The following is a 7,975-nucleotide window of genomic DNA, read 5'->3' on the forward strand; positions in this document are numbered from 1 at the left end:
TAATATCAGTTTGCAATATCTGTAAATTCATTATATCTGAATTCGTTATAAAAGAACAATTTTGCAAAGTTTTGTTAAAAGTTGTGCCAGGACTGTAAAAAATTTGCTATATCTGTGTTCATGCTAAATGAGTTTTACTGTAATATGAACATCTATACATTGTGTCCTATTGACCTATACAAAGTTTTCAAAATTCCATGCTGAAGTTAACAAGGATTTGTCATTAAAAAAAAAAATAGGACTGACTGACGGAATACAGATAAAAACGCTTTATACCCCTCACAACTTTTATTTACAAATGTTTAGGAAATTTTTATATGAAATTTGTTGGGAAAAGTAATCTTCATGTTGGCAATAATGCTGAGAACAGTGATCCACAAACTGAATTACCTTTAAAGAAGACTGCCCATAAAGTATGTAACTTGATATCTGATGTCAACTTCCTGTTTATCTGGGTGTCTGTCCGTACCAAATTTTCGCTGCAGTTTTCTCAGCAATTGATCATTGCATGTGCTTAAAATTTATATACAATCTTTGTTTAGAAATGCCATATGATGGGATTTATAAGAGCTTATATTCACATGTCAACATACATGTAGCGGGGGTACTACTAGTGAATAGTAGTTCACAGACTTCTTGCTTAACATGTGCGATGCTACTGAAGCCTTTCAGGTTTTTGATTTTATTTATTTTTGTTGTTTTTTTAAAGGTAGATTTTCATCCAAGAAGAAGATGTTGGACTGTTAGTGCAGTATTGACTAGGAATGATGAGAGTGAAGATTCAGACTTGTGTAGTGAAATCAGTAATATAGAAGATAGAGATTGGGAACCAGATGAAGAAAAACAGGATGATTACATCCGTGATTCAGATGATAGTCCAGAAGTAGATTTAGAAACATCAGTGATGTCATCTGTTATTGATTATGTTGATTTACAAGAATCCAAAGTGAAAAAGGGTGTTGTTTTGCAAGCTACGAAGATAGTAAGAGAAAAGACAAGAAATAATAAACTGAACTGTTGTCTATTTTGCGGCAAATACAATACAAGAATTTCCAGGCATTATACTGAATGTCATTACAGAGAAAGTGAAGTGGCTAGGATATTGTCATTTCCGAAAAGATCACTTAAAAGGAAACAACTTTGGACTAAACTTGTGAATCGGGGGAATTATGAACATAATTACGAAGTTATCAAAGAAGGATCAGGAATGATAGTACCAAAGTACAGACCAAGAGAAGATGAGCAAAAAGAAGCAAAGTTGTATATCCCATGCCAATTCTGTTTTGGTACATACAAAAAAGAGGACTTGTGGAAGCATCAAAACAGATGTCCCTTTAAAAGTCCAAGTGTTTCCAACAAAAATGCTGTCCAAAGTGGAAAACTCTTACTGCCGATTGTGGGAGAGAAGAAATTATTTTATGAAAAAGCGCTTATCAAAATGAGGGATGATGATGTAAAATCAATTTTACAGACTGACGACTTGATATTGTCTTTTGGATACAGACTATTCGAGAAAGTTGGCTGCAATGATCATCAGTTTCAGTATGTTTCTCAGAGACTACGAGAACTTGGTAGACTTCTGATAGTCATGAAGGATCAATATGGTATTAGAAGTTTGGTAGAAATAATCAAGCCAAAGAATTGGGAACAGCTTATCCAGGGAATCATGGTTGTTGCAGGGTATGGAAACAATACAGTTAATGTACCATCCTTGTCACTAAAGATCGGACACAGTCTTACCAAATGTGCACAGATCCTTCGAGCACAAGCTCTAATTGAGGGAAATGATGAAAAACTAAGAGAAACAGATCGTTTTCTTCAGTTGTATAAGGACGAGTGGGAGTACAGGGGAAGTGATTGTCTACGAAAATTTTCAAAGGCCTGTGGAGCTAAATGCCCAGAAACTCTTACTTCCACAAAGTTAAGAAAGCACTTAGCAACAATGACTCAAATTTTAGGACTCTCGGAAACAAATCTGGATGTATTGGCTAAATTTATGGGACACGATATCAGAATCCATCGCCAATTCTATCGACTACCAGAAAATACTGTAGAACTTGCGAAAGTCACTAAAATAATGCACCTTATTAACACTGGGAATATGTCCAAATACAAAGGCAAAGATTTTGATGACATATAATTTAGCCAGACAGGTAATAATTTTTATAGTTATCTACATGTTGAAAGCTTATTACTGTAAATTTGTATTGAATAAAAATGCAATTTCTTTGCAAAAGGAAACAAAAAACCCATAGTAACCCATTGTCAATCTTTGTTAATTCAAGATGAAGTTCATGAAGATGAATTGGATGCCGAGGAGGAGGAAAATTTCTGTGAAATGCCAGGTAATTTTGTAATTGAATTTCATTTTAAATGACTATTGAGAGAGAAATCATTTTGTACACTGAAAGCTCATATTCTTAATTCATGTAGCTACATCTGGACAATATACATCAGAGCACGAGCATTTGGATAGGAATGAACAGGGTGACGAAGAACATAACTATGACATGGAGAATATCAAAAGGAAGAAAAAGACAGCTAATATGACAGTAAATCATTTGGAAATACATACCTTGCATGGTTACATTCTACATTATTAACAATCATACCAACCCACTCCTTGATTTAAAAATACCACAAAGAACAGTAATTCATTGTTGAAATTTAAATTTGGTGAGTTGTTTCATTTTCCTTCACGTTTTTAGCTCACATAAGCCAAAAGCTCATTGACAAGTGGGCTTTGCTGATAACATTTTGTCCTGTAAACTTTACACATTTTCAACTTCGCAAGAACCACTGGGCCAATTTCAACCAAACTTAATGCCATAAAGCATTCTGGGATAAAGGGATTCAAGTTTGTTCAAATAAAGGACCATGCCCTCTTGCAAGGGGTGATCATTAAGAATTGGTGAAAAATTGGTGTCATCTTTCAAAAATCTTTTAAAGAAGAACCATTGGGCCAGAAAGAAACTTTTGTGAAACCTGTCATTACATAGTGTAGATTCAAGTTTGTTCAATTCATGACCCTCGGCTAATGCAGCATTTCACAACTGTCAATTTTGTGGAGCCAACAATTACCTGGGGCAGCTATTGTATTATCTGGTCTACATGAGCTCTGTGTGCACTGATGCAAAGTGAATTTTCATTTGCATTTGTGTGACTGAAAAAACTAATAAAGGGGACAAAGGAAACTCAATATATGTACAGCTTTTTAACTTCTTTTCACCTCTTCAGGTACAAAAAAAAAATGGTGAAAATGTTTGTAGTTCCAGAATTTGGTGATAGTCAAGTCAGTTTAAAATAGTCGCCAATTTGGCGACTTCTAGAGAAATTGAAGCCACCAATCAAAAATTTGAGGTGTTATGGCAACTTAATATGCCCTGCATTCAATGCGATAGGCCTATCAGGCCTTTGAATTTAAATTATCTAGTGACTTAAAAAATCAAGACATAAAAGTATGAAGACAGTTTCATTAATTTATCTTTCTTTACTTTGATGTCATGCTGGTTCTGTCATTGTAGTTGAAAGACATGTATGGACAGCCGAGGGGAAGAGAAGAGGGCGTTAGAGAAGCAGTTCAGTTCGTTCATTAGAAGAAACAAAACTCCAGGTCAAATAGATTGTTAGAATGCTCAACAAAAAGAGCCATCTTTGAAAAAAATTCACTGGAGTAAAATAAAATTTGCTGTGAAAAATATGATTTCTTCTAAGAAGAGAAAACAGGTATCATAGGGGGAAGTAAAAAATATTGACTGTACAGATATATATCTGAAACACACACAAACCCTCTAATTGATAAATCTATTGGGTAAAACTGTTCTTTGTGTCATTATTTTCTAAAAAAAAAAAAATTAGGTTGTTTTACACTTCAAAAATTCTTTTTTGATTTGAATGTCTTTCAGATTTTTAATATTGATGTTTTTTTGGCCACACTACATTTTTAACTCACCTGAGCTGAAAGTTCTAGTGAGCTTTTCTGATCACATTTTGTCCAGTGTCTGTCTGTTTAAACTTTTCACATTTTCAACTTCTTCTTTAAAACCACTGGGCCAATTTCAACCAAACCTGCCACAAAGCATCCTTTGTAAAGGGGATTCAATTTTGTTCAAGTGAAGGGCCACACCCTCTTTCAAGAGGAGATACTTAAGAAATAGTAAAAATTTGGTATCATGTTTTAAAAATCTTCTCAAGAACCACTTCTTAGTTAGTGTAGATTCAAGTTAATTCAAATCATAACACCCCCAACCCCCCTTGAGCGATGTGGCCCATGGGACTCTTGTTTCTGTTGAACTCCTGACAAGATATAACCACGGCTTGGTCAAAAAAAGTTCCTACAGTCTACATTTAAAGCATAATACTTTGAATATCAGCTGGGAAGTCTTTATTTTCAACATAAACTATTAATTTTTATTCACAGATCTTAAAAAAAATGTTCAATTTTCAAAATGTCAGAATAAGGTATTGCACTTCTGACATTTTAGCATCATTTTTAGACATATTTTTTTGGTAAATTCAGATATCAGTGAGATATAAGACACTATTTAAGACATATGCTGAGACATAGAAATTTATTCCCATTGCTTGTATTTTTGTGCAGGTTGATAAATTGATCAGCACTTTCAATGTGAAAATTTGTCATTGGGGAATTATCAGAAATGTTTTTTTCCCTTTCCGAGGAAAATACATGTTTCTATAGAAGCTGTTTATATTGATGAAAGTTAATGTACCATAGTATATTGTCAACCTGTGTCTCTTTTTACGTAGAACTGAAATTGATGGATTAACTTGATTAAAATTTTCTTATTAGATTTCCATTAGATGATACATGGGAAAACTAGCAATGTAACTATATTGTTTTGGAGATTAATAAAATTTTTGTAGGATGTCTCTTAATACCACTTTTGAATGGGTTTATAATTATCTCACATTACATGTAAATATACATGTAAAAATGTTAACTTTCCTCATTTATGTTACATGTATGTATTATTTTACATCACTATTTTATATGTTATCAAACCTCATTCTTTGTCCGATTTATATGCTAATGCTTTGATGAAATAAAATGGTTCTTGAATTGCAGTGGAATAAAGAGTCAATAATGTACATGTTAATATTACAAGTTTTGATGTTGAAGATATATAAGATTTATAAATGTTCATTGAACTAATTTGAAAAAATAGATAATTTGATGCAGAGAGAGAGACAAAATGTACAATTTTTACCTATGGTATAATTTTTTTTGTTAAGTATAATTACATGTATAAAAAGTTGTATAATGGAATATCTCATGATATTTAAAAAATTAAGGACTGTAATACGAAGATTCTTATAATCTTCTTTGCAAATGCATGTAATATTCAAGAAAATCAAAGATCAAGCTTCAGAGTTTGACCTTTATTGTTAGCTCCCAGAGTGGACATAACTGAGGAATTGGTGTAAAGCGAAGTCAAAGTATATAGACTATATATTGTACACAGTATATGCATGAAATGTATTACTTTGTACCTCAGAACTTGGTCATTCAAAAATTAAATTTTGTTGTGGAAATGTATGCATCATTTGAATGTCCCAAAATTGCATAATAAATATAAATAAATATATGTTACCTATACTGTAAGTTACTTTTTATTGGCATGAGCATTATTAAGCATGACTCCCCTAAAGTATAAAATAGAAAGTTTAGGTATCTACAGTATGTATGAAAAGGCATTGTTCATAGTCGAACACCCCACCCTGTCAAGCTGTTTAGAGGATTTTATATACCCCATAACGTTACCTTTTTTGACAGCATGCTGCAACATTGCAATTTCAATGGTTTCATTCATTTTTCTTTCCATTCGACTGTCATTCTGTTTGTTGGAACACTCATTTCCAGGAATTATATTAAAGATTCTCTGAGCATTTCATTGAAATTATAAGAAGACCCCTATTGTTTTTTAAGTCAAAAGGTCAAGGTCAGAAAATATATTTTTTAAAAAGATGGATTTCAGCCGCAGATACCTGTAATATTCATTAGTCTTCGAAAGAAAGTGATTATTTGACTGTGTGTGCTAAATGTGTTCAGATGTCAGTGTGTGTCAGGCGTGCTCAGTTGACTGTGTGTGTTGTACGTGTTGAAATGACTGTCTGTGCCAGACGTGCTGAGTTGACTGTGTGCTTTAGAAGTGTTCAGTTGATACTGTGTGTGCAAAATGTGCTTAGTTGGCTGTGTGTATTATACGTGTTGAAATGACTGTGTGTGCCAGACGTGCTCAGTTGACTGTGTGCTTAGAAGTGTTCAATGTGTGTAAATGAAAGTGTTCGCTTGGTTGTGTATGAGTTAAGTGTTCATTTGGTATGTGAAAAATCAAGGATTGAAATAAACCTTTTTTGATACATATTAGGTCTAATACCATTATTAGTTGTTATTTCTAGTGAAAAAATGAACATTTCTTCCCTCTCACTCCATTTTTCAAGAAGTGTCCATTTGCATGTGGGAAGTTAAGGTGTTCAGTTGCCACGTCATACACGTATGTGTGTGTGTGTGTGTGTATGTGTGTGTGTGTGTAAAAACTCTGTGCAATGTCATTTCCAAAATTAAATTATTGAAGTTGTCTTCTAAAAGGTGAAACTATCATCAGAAAGAATTTAAGAGCCAAAAATATATTAGAAGAAAGTCAAATCTCCTGACACAGATTCTTGCACCTTTTCCAGGTAGTTGTTGAAATTTGCACTGCATAAAATGATTTTTTATCCATCGGTGCCAGTTTATTTAAACTACATTGGCTTTGATTACAATTTGACTTTCTGATTGTCCTCACAGTAAATTAACATTGTTGATTAGTAAATCAGAATAAAGATACTGCGATATGAACAAACCAATATTTTTTTGTAGAAGTAACTAATACCAGGTTAGAAGAATGGTGTAATGAGGAGAAAAATGCAGAGCAAAACCAAGAAGAAAAAGATTCAAGTTAGTTTAGTTAGGCCAACTTTAATACATTAATAATTTAAATGTTTGATTTCCTTCAGCCCAAATTTTTCATGGTAGGAAGGCACAGTTGTAGCTTTTTTTTCCTTGCTCATTGATAATTGATAATCAAACATTTTTTTTATATACTGAAAAAATCAAACAAATTCAATTTTTACTTGATGCAAAACCATAATCTAAATGTGTTTTTTTAATATGACAAGGACAATCAATTAACAAAAATCAGATTGAAATAGCTGACCACTTTCAAAAATCTTAAAATAAAGAATAATCCATTGAATATCGCTGAAACAACACCATTTAACATTTTATGCAAATAAATTTAAGTGGATTTAATTTTCTATTTACAGGATACACTTGGCAAGAAGATTATGTGGTGTCACAAATGCAGTTAAAAAACCTAAAGTATAGAGTTATACAACATATCACAAACCTGCATGTCTTTAGTAATTCTTCGCACTGTATCATCTAGATTTTCCCTTGCATACAAATTTTCCTCAAAGTATTTCTTTTCCACATTGTATCCAGTGGCTCTTCACTCTACAATTACACAGAAAATATATATTATAAATGACAATCACAATATAATTACTTGTAGTTTACATGCCCCTGACAATTAACCTAAAATAAATCAGTAATTACAGGTTAGAGGTAGCATTACACCACCAATCAGACTCCAACATCCCTCTGAGCTGTGAAAAAGAAATTGAAAGGTAAGATACATACATCACACACACACACGCACACCCACACTGAACTTCACATCCAACAATTAAGAGTTAAAGATAACATCATAACATAGTAAATGTATGTACAACTTTTTTTGAAACTTGTGCTTTTCTATTGACTTGAAAAAAAAGTTGAGAAGAAGAGTGTCAAATGGAACTTTGATGACCCATCATTTATAGAGGCTCTTTCTTCTGCTGATAAAAAGCAAGAAACGAAAATAATTCAATCCATAAAACAGATTCTTGGGGAAAGAAAATACTTGCTTCGACT

The 7,975-nt window shown here is 32.8% G+C and overlaps 2 long non-coding RNA genes across 2 annotated transcripts; both read left to right on the plus strand.

Annotated features, from left to right (window-relative positions):
- The first annotated feature begins 715 nt into the window (after window positions 1-715).
- Window positions 716-2,566, plus strand: LOC136275705 (uncharacterized). The gene is made up of 3 exons (XR_010714217.1): window positions 716-2,153; window positions 2,286-2,345; window positions 2,434-2,566. It is a non-coding gene; the product is annotated as an uncharacterized lncRNA (long non-coding RNA).
- A 3,964-nt stretch (window positions 2,567-6,530) lies between these two features.
- On the plus strand, window positions 6,531-7,689 carry LOC105347993 (uncharacterized). Its single transcript, XR_004596194.2, has 3 exons — window positions 6,531-6,958; window positions 7,327-7,381; window positions 7,621-7,689. It is a non-coding gene; the product is annotated as an uncharacterized lncRNA (long non-coding RNA).
- Window positions 7,690-7,975: the final 286 nt, after the last annotated feature.

This window comes from Magallana gigas, chromosome 5, assembly GCF_963853765.1.
Source record: "Magallana gigas chromosome 5, xbMagGiga1.1, whole genome shotgun sequence".
Lineage (NCBI taxonomy): Eukaryota > Metazoa > Mollusca > Bivalvia > Ostreida > Ostreidae > Magallana > Magallana gigas.